The sequence below is a fragment of the Camellia sinensis genome, chromosome 12 (assembly GCF_055761805.1).
Source record: "Camellia sinensis isolate YWXY chromosome 12, ASM5576180v1, whole genome shotgun sequence".
Classification (NCBI taxonomy): Eukaryota; Viridiplantae; Streptophyta; class Magnoliopsida; order Ericales; family Theaceae; genus Camellia; species Camellia sinensis.
This window is the reverse complement of record NC_138972.1, coordinates 121,860,068-121,877,665: the sequence shown is the minus strand read 5'-3', so window position 1 is coordinate 121,877,665 and position 17,598 is coordinate 121,860,068. Positions and strand designations below refer to the sequence as shown.

The 17,598-nt window shown below is 35.8% G+C and overlaps 1 pseudogene; it reads left to right on the top strand.

Moving 5' to 3' along the window:
• The first annotated feature begins 8,065 nt into the window (after positions 1-8,065).
• Positions 8,066-15,204, top strand: LOC145788883 (uncharacterized; annotated as a pseudogene).
• The last annotated feature ends 2,394 nt before the right edge of the window (positions 15,205-17,598 follow it).

The window sequence follows — 17,598 nt, the reverse complement described above, 5'->3', positions numbered from 1 at the left end:
TTCAAGATCAACTCACCACCCAAGGGCGATACCACACAAATAGGAGATGCTAACTGTGCTAACTCCAATTCCAAAACAGATGCAAATGCAGCAGATACAAAAGAATGAGATGCACCCGTGTCTATCAACACATTAGCAACCGAGTTACAAAACAGAAAAGTACCTCTCACTACCGATGGAGCCGGTACTAAATCCTGCGCGGTAACAGTATACACGCGCCCCGTAGGCCCCTGGCCTACCTGCTCACCCCTCGGAGCAAAAGACTGCTGCACAGACTGGGATGACGAAGCTCCCGGATTGGCCCTCGAGGCCTGCACAGACTGAGCTGGCTGAAAACCCTGCGTCTGCCTAGAACCAGACGCTCCCGAAGTGGCAGTCAACTGCGGGCAAAACCTCTTCAGGTGCCCAGGTTGTCCACACTGATAACAAGACAAGGGCTGCCCCCTGCCCAAACTCTGACTCTGCGGTCTAGCTGAAGAAGAAGAAGCTCTCTGACCCCCACCCTTCTGCGGGCAAACAGAAACCTTGTGACCCAACTGGCCACACTTGTAACAAGCAAACTCCCCCTGATTGCCTCTCCCCGAGCCTGCACTCGGCACTGGAAAGGTCGATCTAGAAACTGCTCCCTGAGACTGCTGAGGGTTATAACCCCTCTGCTTTCTGCCATCACCCTGGCCATCTTGGCTCCTCTTGGAGCCCCTCTGCTCTTCCTCCTCTTCCTGCATCATAATCTCCATATGAGCAGCGGCATCTACCAGGTGTCTATACTCTCGAATGTAAGACCCACCAACTCTCAACTTGAGGCCCCGCCTCAACTTCCGCTCAAACTCATAGCAACGGCGTTCCTCAGACGCCACCAGTTCAGGTGCAAACCTGGACAGACTGGTAAAAGTAGCCTCAAACTCGGCCACTGACAAGCCCTGCTGCTTAAGCCGGCTAAACTGCTCCCTCAGCTTCTCCCTAGCTGCTGCAGACAAAACCTCTCCTGAAAAGTATTCACAAATGCCTCCCAAGTACCACCTACACGAGCCTTCTCGTACTTCCACCATTGACCCGCATCCCCCTTCAGCTGGAAGGATGCCAAGGTCACTTTCAATGCTCCGTCCTCGATGCCAAGCATCTCGAACGTCTTACTCATTTGCTCTAGCCACTCATCAGCCTTCAGTGGCTCCTTCGGATCCCCGATAAACTCATCCGGATTAGACCGGAAAAACTCCCTCTTCAAGAAAGAAGGCCCTGCCTTAGCTGCCTGATTCCCAGCTCTAAGAATACCCAAAGCTCCTGCTATCTCTCTGGCCAAGGCACCCATGGCCTGCTGACCCACTGGCTCGGCCACATTGGCCTGACCAACACCCTCTTGCACTGCCGGAATCTCACCCGGTAACGGTACTTCCTGTCTCGCAGGTCTACCACGCCTAGCACCTCTTCCTCGTCCTGACATCCTAATAAAGGTAACACAGAACATTAGCACACTCATAAATGTGCCGAAACTAAACACTCACGTCCTAATGCATGGACAACTGTAATTCACTCCACGTAAGCACATAAACACATAAGCACTTACGAATTTCATTTCTGGATAATGATAGTCCCGAGGCGTTACTAGAGTTCTGGTTAGAAACAACATTGATCAAGTGCTTTTCCAACAAGACTCCCAGCAACCCAAGGATCCAATCAACATCCTAGAAATTAAATCCCATACCCAAATAAACACATAAGCATGTTATCAATTAAACACATAGCATGTGACACTACATCAAAGTCTCTATCAAGCGAGACAAACCCATTGTGATACTAATCACTTCCCACGTACCCAAAGTATTCGAACCCGGTACGCTCTGATACCAAGTTGTAACGCCCTCAAAAAAATAACATTAAACCCATCAAATAAGACATTTATTGACATATGAAATAACCACATTCTTTTATACATCAGAGTTTCATTACAAAAGTATTACATGTTAACAACAAAAGCAAATGCCCTATGGGCTTACGGCTTTCCAAGTTAACACTTGGTTACAACAAAAGAGTACTAACTCATTACACATTAAGCCCTTGGCTTGAAATTACATGTATTACACCAAAAAGAAAATGACAAAAGTATGTCCGCCTCTAGCCTCCCAAGCTATGTCCTTGGAGGTGGCATGCTACCTGTACCTGAAAATGATATTCCCATATAGGGTGAGCCACAGCCCAGTAGAAATACACTAAACCAACTATGAACAATGACTAAAAGATTAGCAATTGATAGATGGCCAACACTGATACATTCACATAAATCACATATTTATGTCATACGACTTATGAGTCCAAGTTACCTTTCATTTTCCCTTATTCAACAGATAAGCATGTTAGCTCTATCATTATTTCATCAGATATGTATAAAAACTATATCTCGCATTCACAGATAAGCATACAAGCTATATCCATATTCTCAACAGATATGTATAGCAACAATATCCCATATTCACAGATAAGCATATAAGCTATATCCACACTTCACAAAGATAAGCGTATTAGTTCTATCTTCACTCCTCTAGACAAGCATATGAGCTGTGTCTACGGAGTTCATCCCCTATCTTCTCCCAACACTATCCGGTTTAGAGGTACATCCCCCATCTTCCCCTAAACCGCGGAGTACATCCCCCATCTCCTCCTCTACACATAACGTATACAAACACATTGGTTCTATATACAATCACTCAATACATACAGTTTATGTATTCTATCAACCGTCAAATTCCATGACACATTCCATTGATTAGTTTCCGTTTGCCTAATCATCATGCATTGTCTACAACAATCACGACTATCCTCCACCGATAGCCCAAAGCAGTTATTTCTAAACAGAAAATAAATGCACAATGGATATTTAATCAACATTTCATTTCGGTGAGTGACAATTAATTCAACTACACCCTTTAACCCCATACATTCCCACTTTCAACAATTCCATTTCATTTCCTCATTTCTCACAATTAATTATCCCAATTAATCAAACAATGTAATTAGGTCATATTCCATAATTACCATTTCAACCCTTAGGTCCCATTTTCATCAATGATTCAACATTTATTCCATTTCCCCATGCCAAACATGCATCTAGGTTTAGTATGAATAAAACCCCAACTTTTGTAAAATTACACAAAAGCCCCAATCTTTCACAAAATTACCCAACCAACACCAACATCTCAAAATACTAAAATTTAAAGACAAAAACCATAGAGAGGAGTAGGATATTCCTACCTCAAATCCGGAGCCCCAAAGGAGAAGATGGCAAAACCCAACGTGCTCCAAAACCCGAAAATTTCAGATTAAAATGTAGCCCTCGACGATCAACAACTTTTTTGTAAAGGCCAAAGATGAGCAAATCACTCCTACTAGATCAAAACCTAGAGAGAAGGTAGAGTTCTAGAGTGAGAGGCTCAACAATGGTGTTTTTGGAAAAGTAGGAGAGAGAAGAGAAAGTGAAAAAGTGATTTGAAAAGTCACAACTCGGGACTTAAACCCAGTCTCCCCGCTCGAGCGTCAAACACCCCGCTCGAGCGTCACTCACAGACTCCCACTCGAGCGGCCAAACTCCCGCTCGAGCGCCGAATGCACTCTCCCAGCACTTTTTACAGAGCCTGGTCTCCGCTCGAGCTTCCAACTCCCCGCTCGAGCGGCACTCACACAACCCCGCTCGAGCGGCCAATCCCACGCTCGAGCGTCCAACACTGCACAAGAAATACTGGATGGGTGAATTCCCCGCTCGAGCGCCAAAAGCCCCGTTCGAGCGGACAGGCCAAAATCTGGGCAACTAGTTTTGGTTTCTAAACTCAACCAACCTGTAACAAACCCGCCCAACACATCCTATAACTCAAATACGAAGTAAAAAGGATGTAAACAAGATAATAATCAACTACCAACATCCACGGACACATGTCCGGATCACTGTACAACAAGGGTAAACCCGGGATCGCTATAAACCTTTTTTCCCAACCCATTTCCACCCCTCTATCTATTTTTTCTGTCCACCATTGTTACTCTTCTCATTTTTGCATCTTACCACCGTTCTCATTCATTTTTTAATGGATAAATTATAAATACATCTCTTGAGATTTACTTAAATTATGAATTGCCCCCTGTAATTTAAAAAATTACAAATACTTCTCCGTCAGAATTTTTATTTAACAGAATTAATTGAAAAGTGCAATTTCTAACTGTTCACCTATACAATAATAAAATTATCCGAATTATTAATTGAAATAAAATTTTAACATTATTAAAAATGTTGATTAACTTGATGATTTATTTGTTATGAAATTAGAAACTTTAGGGGGTGGGATGTAATTTTTAAAATCTTGGGGAGAATCTATAATTTCATTAAACCTCAAGAGAGGTGCAGGTAATTTTTCCTTTTTTAATCCATAGCTAATCTAGCATCATTGATAAAAAAAAATTATTAAAATTATCTAAATTATTTATATTTTGTTAGCTAAAATTTATATAAAATTAAAATTTGAGATTCCCTGTCTATAAAATTTTAATGGTAAATAAATAAACTTTAAAATTCTTAAATTAAACCAAAATAATATAACCATAAATGAAGCAACATTTTGGGAAATGAAGCAACATTTCCAAAGAAGAAGAAAACATCGAAAAATTAAAATTGAATATTTATGGGAAGCCCAGTGCATAATTCTCTTCTCATTCACGAGCGTTCTGTCTAATATTCCCGTACCCCAACTCTCTCTCTCTCTCTCTCTCTTCCGAAAAATCCCACTACCTTCAATATGTATTCAACCTTTCACATTTTGTTTTTTATTTGTGTTTCCATTCTATCACTCATCACTGACATGCCTATGTGGCAATTGTTGTTGTGGGCGTCCTCTGTCATTTCTGGTACCGAACTCACAGTAGTGCTCTTTTCAAACCGCAACAATGGCGAACAGAGAACTATAAGTTCGGCCGACGAGTCTATAGCAATGGGTCCTCTACCAAACGTCGAGCTCCACTCCTCCAACAATGGCAAATAGAGATGTAATAACCCGACCCTCATATGTGTTTCTGGTATAATTTCAGTCCCTATTCTGTGAATTTAAATGTTTATTGTGGAACTTTATGTGAAATTAAGTTTAATTAAGTGAATCCTACGATTAGGGATGCATATCTGTTTGATAAGAAAAATATCTGTCATAATTACAGTGTTTGGATCAGAAATTGAGAACCTTAGAGGCTTGATAATCTGAAATTGATTTTATAGTTGGGACTGGCATGATTTTTAAGTCATAATATGATTTTCTGTAAAATTTCAATTTGGAACGATTAAACTGATTAAATTTTGTCCTTATCCACATTTTATATATATCTATACATATATCTCTATGCTCTTTACCTATTTGATCTAGAGCCATTATTCAAAACATCTTCTAAGGGTGAGAACAAAAGAAGAAGAGGGTTTGAGAGGAAGGAGAAAAGTTCATCAAGAAGAAGGTTGGGAAATTTGGAGAGAGTTATGGAGATTTGACTTCAAGGTATGTTACTTCATTTTAAATGACTTCCCTTCTTGATTTGAGCAAGAATTTCGTTACTATGGAAGTTGGGGTTTACATATGGGTCAATCATATGTTAAGTGATTAATTGGGTTATTGTTTCTTGTGTTGGATTGATTTAGAGTTATGTGGACTTATCTTGTGAAAATTTACACCCCATGTCTATAATTTTCATGCTTGAACTCAATTATAAGAGCCATGTATAAATGAAGGTATAGATGTGTGAGGAAATGAGAACTATTATGGAATTGAATTATGTTTATGAGTATCAAGGAAGTAAAGATCTTTTAAATTCATCTTATATGTGTTTGTGAGGCCTATTTACATGTAATTGAGCCATATTCTTCTGTTAAATTTACTTGTTTTTGAGCTTTATTATATGTTCACCAAGATGAGGGTTGCTTGAATTTTGGACTGCACAAACAGGCAGAATCGCCGTACGTGCGGGGCTCACAGCCGCACGTGTGAGAAGCCTTGCCGCACGTGCGGGGCTCACAGCCGCACGTGCGGAAAACAGGGAAAAATTTGACGGAAAACACTGGAAAAAAGGCACTTGCGGGACCCTTCTGCCGCACGTGCGGGAGCCATTGCCACACGTGCAGGGCTCACAGCCGCACGTGCGGCCCAAGCTGAGAAATTTCGCCTGCTCCGTTTTACGTGCTCATCCTTCGGATATTTTTGAAATCTGTGTTTGACGTCCTTAAGATGCCTGTAAATTCGTTCGAAGTAAAATGAAACCGAAAAATAACTTAAGAAGAAAAGAAAACTAACGTATAAGTTGTGTATGTGTGTAGGTCATAACTCGGGAGGGACAAGCGCTCCATTATGGCACTGTGAGTAATAGTACGGCATATGTACATTTTACTTACCGTTAATGACTATTGTTATTAACGCTCTGTTCCTCGTAAGTGATTACACTAACACTTATGTCAGTTAGAGATCCGTGTGACCTTATGTGAACGTTGAAAGGTCTACATACATCGGTATGACTTTGGAACCATTCTGTTCTGTCAACAACGAATATTAACCCTTTGTTAGCTATAAGCAAACTATGTCGTTTCTCAATGAATAAATGGAACTTATGTTCATCCTTGGACGATGAAATTTGTGTGAACCTAAGATCATTCTGTTTTGCCACTAATAAATCTAAGATTATTCTGTTGTGCTATACATAGACCCAAGGTCGTTCAGAACTTATGATATGAATACCACAGCCCAACATCATTATGTAACTCACGTTAGAATGTGAATTGTTCTGTTCTTAAGCGTACTGGAAGGATACATGTGCCCTCTGTTAATAGTTATTACTATCATTCTGTTATATGCAAGACAACTATGTTAACTTGTAATAAACCATGGGGTAAATTATGTACACTATCATGTGGCGGTATCTCATGAATCTGGGGTTAGTCTATTCTGTTTACACTATGACATGATATGAATTGTTCGGTGTTTGAGATCTATTGATTTCTGGTTTGGAACAAAGTGTTGTACGGAACTAAGTGTTGTAGTGCGAGTCACCTCTAGAATCCGTACGAGCCACCTCCTGAGTCCATACATATGTGAACTGAGGCCTATGGCCGTTCTGTGAAAATTATGAGGCCTATGGCCATTCTGTGAAAGTTATGAGGCCTATGGTCGTTCTGTGAAAGTTATGAAGCTTATGGCCGTTTTGTGACATATGTGAGGCCTATGGCCAATCTGTGACATCTGGGCCTATGGCCATTCTGTATGATCTGTTAGTATGGCACAAAGTGCTGCACGGAACTAAGTGCTGCAGTGCGAGTCATCTCTAGAATCCGTGCAAGCTACCTCTTGAGTTCATATATGCATGAAAAGGGCTTAATGCCATTCTGTTTAAGTGCTTAATGCCACTCTGTTAAAGGGCTTAATGCCACTCTGTTTAAGGGCTCAGTGCCATTCTGTTCAAGGGCGTAAAGCCATTCTGTTTAAAGACTGGGCCCAAGGCCGTTCTGGAAACAATTACAGGATAAGATTAACTACATGTATTTCGCATTATATACGCATTGTTATGCATTGTAATTCAAATTAATCATCGAATTGTTAAAGTACTATTATTCACTGAGTTTGGCTTACTTTATGTTATGTCTATTTCTGTAGGCACTCCACCTGGAGGTCAGCCTTAATCCTCGATGCTCGTCTCTCTCTTGTCAACCTTTGTGAGTCCAGGCATTTGGATGTAGCCTGCCCATTTTTATGGAGTTTTACTAAGTTTTTTAGCATGTACGCTGATTGTCTATCATATGTTTCCAATGTTTTTGTTATACGCCCAGACAAGGGGCGGTGTTTGTATAAGTGTATGTAAATATTTACCATTTGATGCACTGTTTGTGATCCTAGTATGATAGCGGTCGCTCAATGGATGTAGTTTCTTTTTATTTCATGTTATTTTATATTATGTGATGCTTCCGTTCAGGCCCCATATGTTATGTACAATAGGGTAAGTGTCCGCTTCTGAATAGGTCATGCCCAAACTTTTAGGGGTGGGTTTGGGGCATGACAAGAGAACTATGCGTTCAGTCGACGAGTCTACAGCAATGGGTCCTCTACCAAACGTCAAGCTTCACTCCTCCAACAATGGTGAACAGAGAACTATGAGTTCAGCCGACGAGTCTATAGCAATGGGTCCTCTACCAAACGCCGAGCTTCACTCCTCCAACAATGGCAAACAGAGAACTATGAGTTCGTCTTCAAGGTCTGGAAAGAAGAAGTGGATATTCAAGGTCTTCACTTGCTCATCATCTTCAAGGGACGAAGAGAAGGAAAAGAATCGCAAAATGCAAAAGCAAAAGTGATTCCCAAAAAAACCGATCGCCGGAAAACCAGTGAACGGCGTCGGCGTCGGAAAGCGTGCGAATAGAGCACAGGAGATGAAGAAGAAGAAGACCTCCTTGCCGGTAGGGCAAGCACTGTTCGGATGTCTAGGGCTGTGCCCTTGATGGATTTACCAGAAGCCTTTGTTCCAATTTTGCTTCTTTAGTTAGATATTATTGGGTTCTGTCATGTATAATCCTGTCTGGGAATGTATGTGATGTTTGGGGAAGACGTAAAAAAAGTTAATTTTTAAATTTTTTTTTTTAACATTTTCATATATAATGTAAAGAAGTGTTCTGATTTTAATAAAGTTAAAAAAATTGAGAAGTTAATCTTTCTAAATTATCTTAGAGTCTCTCTCTTTAGTTAAAGTTATGTAATATTTTGTTATAAAGTAAATTATTAAATTAAGTTTGTATAAGATTTCCTATAATATTCAATGCGAAGTATTGTCAATAAACTTAATTTTCTCTATGCATCCATTCCAAACTCAATGAAATTGATATTGAATCTAGAACACCACTACTTCCAAAGCAATATACGAAAGGCTTGGAGGACAGAAATTACAATAAAAGATTTGTAGCAAATAAGTAGCCATCTTTTGTCCACCATTAGTAATTTTCTGCTATTGATGCCATTATCTCATAAAGTGTAGCACAACATTTAGTTTGGTCATATGGTTGGTTTATGTTGTGATTTGTGATGATAAATTTATTATCTCTTTTCTTTGTGCAATTGTATATTCAGTTAAGAGGGCATTAAACTTCTAGGTTAAGTGGTTGAAATTTGTTTAGAATTCAATGGAAGTTTGCATTATCAAAATTATTGTGCACACTGCACAGACAGCTCCAATGATGCTTGAACCATTACGTGATGTTTTTCTGAATGCTGTTTAGAATTGTTCAATTTTTTGTAATTATGATATCTTTTTCCTCCCAAACACACATTAATGTGTACTAATTGGGCGTTTTTTATTTTTTGTTTTTTTATGATATCTTTATGTCGAGTTAAAAATGCACTAATATATAATGGCACAACCCTCATAATCTAACTAGAAAAGTATTCACCAAGGATGAGCTTGAGGCAATTGTTGGAGCTTGCCACACCAGAGATTGCCTAGCTATAACTGACGAAGTATGAATATCAACATCATCTCTATTATACTTGTCGAGTATTTTAGTTATTCCACATGACGTGATAGTTATTTTCATGCTCCTTACGGCTTTGTTGTATAACAGACTTAGATAATTTAGTTGTCTCATAACTTGTAAATGGAAAAAATATGTCAAATTCATTGGGTTTCTTAGATATGCACAAACCATAACTACGAAATGTGGACACAAACGTGCTTCGAGTTTATATTCTTTGTTTTGAATTGTGTAACATAAGTCCTATATTGGGTCATCTGTATTAGTGAGTTCCAATCGTATCAAATGAGTGTGAATTTGGCTGAAGAATGAAAAAAAATTGTTGTTGAACATGGTTGAATCCTTGAATACCTACTTGGTGGTTAGATTATGATTTATGTTGCTAAAGTTGGAGACATTTATTGTTTATGACTAGACGGAGTGCATACACACTACGTTAGAACATAGTTTGTGTTAAGGGAGAGAGATGGACACAGAGATGGTGGATGATACTAATTAGCAAATTAATGAGAATGAGACCTAGATGAATACCATAAGGTATTCTCAGTTGCATAATTTCAACTTTCAAGTACAAGAAGTAGAAACATGCATGGTTTGTCTGACCCCATGTGGTTGACTGAACAATAATGGGTTTCGGAAACAGCAAAAACAAGATCAAGATGACCATATGAAAGGTTTTGTTTAGGAGATCAAATGCCCCAACAGTCCTTTTTGTATGACAGTGGTTACCATCTAGTCACAATTGCATACACTGTTAAAGATTAAATTGGCAAGTTGAAGTGGTTTGAGAAGCATAACCTAACCTGATTAGAATAGATGATAAGAGCTACTGAAACAACTAGGCTGTCTATATATTTGACACATAAAGGGGGAGGGTTTCAATAGAAGGGAAAGAATTTCCTTAAAAAAATTCATAAAAAGGGGAAAATAAGTTCATCAAATTTGGGAAAGTGAAAGATCTTTGAGGACCGGGTTGTGACTGCAGGAGACTGAACCTTCATGAAAACTATTAGTGTCAATATTGTGGTTTCGTTTAGTCAATTTGTCACTTTTGTTCACAAATAGGCATAAGAAGATGTTATGAGAATGACATGTTATATCCTAATGAAATATGAAATGACAACAAATAAGTGAAAAAACAGTCAGAGTGCTAATCAATCAATTCATCTTCTTAGAACATCATGCATCTTCAGTGTGCTAATTCCATGATTAGAATTGAGACCTAAACATTAGTATTAATAGTGAAGTTTTCTTTATCGGTATTGAATTTTTCTCTAATGAGCGAAATCTACCATCCCCTAAACAACTTTCCACATGTAATGGCCTATTTTTAATGTTAATTACTAAGAAAAGTGAATGAATGTGGAAATTGCTGATTTTTTCTTTCATTTGTTAACCAAAATCTACTGCTTGTTTCAATTGATCTTTTATGTTTTCTTGATGTTTTGCAGGTATACGAGCATATTACTTATGACAACGAGACACATATATCCTTGGCCTCACTTTCGGGAATGCAAAGGCGAACTATCATCACATTTTTCTTGTCCAAAGTGTTACAGGCATACTTCAATATCTTACCTAACAGAATTGTACTTTAAATATGCTAATCTTGGAAGATTTCATGTTCTTTCGAAATTCTGTTGAAGTTCCTCTACCATTCGTGCATTATGTTCTATCTTAAGAAGCACGGATCCAAACACAGGACATGTTGATTCTCAAAAAATTAAAACATGGGCATGACAGGGACACAACAAATTTTTTTTTATATACTGTGTATAAAAGTATAAATTTAGGATACATAGATATGAGAGGTATCGTTGTATATTTGGGTGTATTTTAATTAATTTATTTTTTTGCTACTTAATCTTGCTTTATTTCCATATATTTTACTTTGATTCCAAATCAGCTTTGTGAAACTATAGAAAAAAAAAAAAAACTACAAAAGTGTCCCGAGGTGTGTCCAAACACAGGACGCTTGTCCATGAAGTGTTCCCATTGTGTCCTACAAACAAATGATAATTAAAAAATTTGAGTGGACACATGCTCCCAATAGTGTCAGACATAGACACGGCACCCATCTTGGAGTGTCGGTGCTTCTAAGGTTCTATCACTACTTAAATGACCAGTAAACGGCTTCTGTGTGTGCTCATGTTTTGATCTGCACTATGTTAGCATGGGTGTGTCTCTATCAGGTTGGAGAATTGGATTGGTGGTTGCTTCTGCTTGTATTGCATCTATAATTAGAAATATCCATACTAAATTAACGGACTTTGCTCCAGCACCTTTCCAAGAAACTGCCTTGACTGCTTTGAGAAGCCCTTTAGAATACTTTGAATCATTGAGAAAAGTAGGATTTAGAAAGCACTATTTTGTCAATTTGATTGCATGCAATATCTTACTCTGATAAAATTTGTGCTCATGATAATGCCAATTGTTTTTGTAATGCGTATTTGCATTTGTGCTCAGGATTATGAATCAAGAAGAAATTACACTATCAAGTTGCTTGCTGGGGTTGGCTTCCAGGTTCAATTTAAGCCTCAAGGTTCATTTTTCTATTTGCGGAGCTTCTTGAGAATTGTGCGCTATCTGATGTACGTTACCTAGTCTATGCATATCAAGAATCCAATACATGTATATACTATTGTATTTGCTTTTTTGAGATTGGATGAATGACAACCTATTGTGGTTATTTCTGGAGTTGGTTATGTTTTAGAAGTATTGCCTCTAGGGCATGACAATAGGAACTATCAATCAAGATGACTTACTTGTTCAATATTCTCATCATCATACATTAGTTTATACAATATTGTGTCTGTTTGGTGCAGCTTAAAGGCTGCTTATTTCAGCTTTCAGCTTAATTTAAGCTATTTTGATGTGTTTGATTTAGCTTAACAATGCAGCTTATAGCTTTTTGTAAGTCAGAAATCAGCTTATTCTTTGAATGGGGCAGGAGATGCTTAATTTATAAGTTAGAAATCAGCTTATGTTCATAGTTATAAGCTATAAGTTGTCAAGGCATAAGCTATAAGCACTTTTCCACAGCTCTACCAAATAGGGCCATTATAAATTATAATGCATTATATTTATAGAACTTGCCTTTTCATTTATTGGTTCAGTTATAGGGCACAATTGTTAAAATTTGAATTTACTGTAAGACAGTCGCATTTAGTTCGAGATGATAAAACACTAAAACTTTTTCCTTCATGGTTGGATCCATTTCATGGATTTTCAACTTGGTGGTATTTTTTATTTTTTGGGCCTGAATCTGGTTTGATTCAAATTCATTTTATAGTTCTTGTAATTTGGTCATTTTTTCCCAGATCTTAACTGAGGTTCTGAAATGTGTGTTTGTATATCAGTAGGAGAACTTTTGAATGCAACTAGCACTTGAGTAATGAACCGTAAATCAAGATCGACCCACCACAAGTTTGTTATCTATTATATAATGGCTGCTTGTTGTATAGCAAAATCCTTGTTGGCTTGCTCGACCAAAACACTATTTAGTGTGTTTGGTTTGAGTTTTCTAGATTATGTTTTTTGAAAACTGAGTTTTTTAGTTCTCGTATTCTTTTGTTTTTAGTAAATATTTTTTAAATTTTAAACATTTTTTTACTTTTTTAGATGCACCTTAGTTAGATGTATCTAAAAAGTAAAAAGTTTATAAAAAATATTTTAAAAAATTAATAAATACAAAAAATGTACTGAATTCTTGTATTTTTTTTGTATTTTTGGTATTTAGTGAATTTTTCTAAAAAAAAAAGTTACAATTTTTTTACTTTTTAGGTGTATTTATGTTAGGTGTGTCTAAAAAGTAAAAAAATTGCTTAAAATATTAAAAAAATTCAGTAAAAACAAAAAAATACGAAAAATAAGAGAGTAGAATTTTCTGAAAAGTGTTTTCTGAAAAAGAGAAAACAAGCAAGCTTATTGCAATTTGCAATTAGGGGTGGGCGCGGGTCGGTTGCGGCCACGGAACCTCCAATCCGCCATCCGTCCGCCAGATTGGCGGATTGAAGAAAATCAATCCGCATCCGTCCGCCAATCCGGCGGATGTGGATTGAGCGGATTGGCGGTTTGGCGGATGGATGCGAATCGGTTTGGCGGTTTAAAATTTATAAATTTTCAACATAATTCAACTTGTGCACTTCCTCAAACGAAAAAAGAAAAAAAAGAAAAAGAAAGTATTACAGTCAATGACTTAAAAAAATATTACAATTACTGTATGCCTTATCCAAAGAAAAAAAGTTTGAAACTTTAGAATATCATGATCACTGCATGCCTCATCCACATATTACAATCACAGTATGATTCATCCCCATAAAGTATTACAATCTGTGATTCTTAAAATATAATAACAATTCAAATCACCAAAACCATGAACAGAGCAGTAGTAGAGATTGAATGTCTCTGTATTGTTACATCTACATATGTTTTTGAAAACAAAAACCAACCAGCATATATTATATTTTCTATTTATTATTTTTAGAGTTACATTTAAAAACTAAAAAATATATATGAATAATACGTTTATTTTTTTCAATTCAAAAAATATATTCAAGTTGAAAACTTTTTTTCAACAGAATATTTAAACTCTTTTTCAATTGAAAACACAAATATAATATTTAAACAAACTAAAAATACAAAGTCTTATAAATTACTAGGGGTGCTCGCGATTTGGCGGTTTGGCGGTTCGGTTGCGGCCAAAAAATCTCAAATCCGCCATCCGTCCGCCAAATTGGCGGATTTGAGAAAATCAATCCGCAACCGTCCGCTCGTCATCACGCATCCGTCCAAAATGCGGCGGATCGGTTTGGTTCGGTCGGTTTTGGCGGATCGGTATATCCGCTGCTCACCCCTATTTGCAATCAACCAAGTTTAGGAAAGAAGTTGACCCTGTTTTCTTTTTCTTAGTCATTCATATAAGCTATTTCATCAGATTATAGCTAATGTATACTCCAAGGCAAAACTTGATGAACTAGGAGAAACTCATTGCAGTATGACTACTCATGTGAAACTTAAGCAGGTGTTTGTGACATTGGATGATCCATGATGCTTCTTACTTTGGTTCAGCTTATGGAACTGCTTATAGTTTTGTTTATTTTAGGAAATTGTGTCACATTGTTTGGTCAGTTTCTGCTGACATCTTGTGAGTCAAAAATAGTTTAAATGAGCTAAACAAAATTTATTATTTGAAAGTTGGGGGAGAGATGCTTTTAGCTTTAGCTTTTTCTTTTTGATTTTCAATTTTCCACTTGCAAAAAATTGCACCAAATAGGCTCATGTATGTCCACAGCGAACTGGATTGATCAGATTTCATGTGATGGAGTATAGGTTTTTTTTAAGAGTTTAGTTCAGTTTTGAGATCATCTAAATATCTTATTATTGTTATGTTGTGTTATGTTTTAATGGATTAACACCGACTTTGATGCTTTCAGATGGAATTTGTAGAGGAACTAATTAAACAAGCATAAGTGGTGGCCGTGCTAGGGTTTGGTTTTTTCCATAGAAATTTGTATTTGGAGAAATTTCCTCTAGTTGATTATAGTTATCAGGAGAGATATATCAGGTTTGCTTTTTGCAAAAGCGATGCAACTTTGGTTGTTGCTGCACAAAAAATTGGCAAGCTTGTGGATTCTTCGGGGCTTCTCAAACTATTTAAATTTGAGAGAATGGCTATTAAAATTTGATTTTTGTATGAAAGATGCACTGAGAAGGCAAATGAGAATTGCTGAGATGTTATGTACCTCATTGAATTTGGATGCATAAACATTGTTATTGTTGAGAAACATATTTAAGTGTGTCAAAAATTGAGGAAACAATGAGGGGTTACAAAAAAACGTTTTTAGGCCTCGTTTGGCAACATATTTGAAGCCAGAGGCAGCTTATTAACCTTTTATGGGGCGTGAGCCCAAAAATCTAAACGAGGCCTTTTCATATACTTTTACATCATTAAAATAAAATAAAATAAAATAAAAATTGAAACATTTGTTTTTCATGCTTTTTATGACGCAATAGTACTAATTAATTTTTTTTTATTTTAGCTTTTTACCATATTATTTTCGATTGGTATTATAGCAACTAACTTGAGTGTCAGAGTACTTCTAGTCACTTACTGGCTGGGCACTAACCGTATTTTCTTTTGTAGATCTTGAATACATGGTGGTTGGATGTTCTCCTGCATTGTGTTATCTTCGTCAACAAGATATGTTTTTCACTTACATAATCATTCTAAGGTTTCTCATACGAATTCCGTACATTATTCTATAAGATAAAATGAACTTCATGCGTGATATTCAAATTAAATTGGCAACTATGTTGTTTTGTTATTGGAAATTTCAAGAATTTGTGCCATTACTTTTTGTAGGAGAACTAGTCCTTAACATCATAGCCTCATTATCATTACGATGGTCTATAGCTTCGTGCATTGTTTTTTCCATCTTTTGTCATGCATGCAGATTGATTTTGGTGGTATGTGAATCTTGAATTTACGGAGGGAAAATAAAAATTAGCTTATTTTTTATTTCTCTTTTGCTTTACTTTTTATGTTCTTTCCACAAATCTAAAATCTTAACACAACCTTAGCAAATATTATTTGGAAGGCCTTTGTCTCGACAATAATGTTGATGACACTAACAAATCCAAATGGCCATTAAGTCCCAATTAACCTTCAATTTAGATTAGTTTGGGACTCAATAGTATAACTTCTCCCAGATTAGTTTGAGACTCAATAGTAGTACACTTTATTTCAATTTTACATTTTAAAATTTGTACACATTCTGATAAAGAAAAGTATTAACGATTGAATAAACAGAGTCATTCATCTTCGTAATAGAACATAAATCATTTATTATTAATATTCACTAACAATATTTTGGGGGGAAAAAAACTATAGTCATAATTAATTGAACATCAAAACAAATTAATATTTGGGCAAATTACACTAACGGTCCCTATAGTTTAGGGTTGTGTTACTTTGGTCCTTCATTTTTCAATTGTGACATATTTGACCTGAATTTTGAATATTGTTTCAAATATGAACAATTAAAAATATCATTACTCAATTTTAATGGCAAAGTCTTCAATTTGATAAATATAAATTAATTTGACAAAAATAAATGTTAAAAAAATATTTTTGAATTTTTTAAAAATTATTTCTATCCACCAAAGATAAAATTATGTAAAATTGATAAATTTTGTACACATTTATTTTTTTTTACCAAATTAATTTTTATTATGTATTTGGATGATGATCATGTAATGGATGGTTGTTTTTATTTTTATTAAATTAGATTCTATTTTTTCAAAACTCAAATATGGTGACAATTTTGATATCATTATTAAATCAATCTATTAAATCAAAAAATTCAAAACTAAAAACTTTTCATATATTAAATATTGATTACACATTAAAAGCCTAACAACCAAACATTGTATGATCATCATCTAAACACATAATAAAAATTAATTTTGTAAAATAAATAAATAAATGCATAAAAAATTTATCAATTTTACATAATTTTATCTTTGGTGGGTAAAAATAATTTTTACAAATTCAAAAATATTTTTTGGACATTTTTTTTAAATTAGTTTATATTTTATCAAATTGACGACTTTGCCATTGAAATTGAGCAACAGTATTTTTTCAATTGTCTTTGTTTGGAACAAGATTAAAAATTTATTATCAAATGCGTCACAATTGAAAAGTCAGAAATTAAAGTGATATGAGTTCTAAACTATAAACAATGTAGTGTAATTCACCCTTAATATTTTGTCACTAAAGTCTTTTAAAATGAATACAACAATTTGTTCCCATCTTGAAGGGTATGATTAAAATGAGTTAAATATTATGTTAATTAAAATTTTTAGGGAGTCCAGTGTAATAATGTCTTATAAAAGAACAAAATTGAATGTAATAATTTTAAAATAAAATAATCCCATATTTAGTCCAAACTTTTGACTTAGGATACAAATATTAAATAATTATAAATTTTAACATTAATGCTAAAATCAAAAGACAAAATATATTACAAAAAATATAATAATTAGTTGAGATTTATTTTCAATACAGACCTTTCCTAACT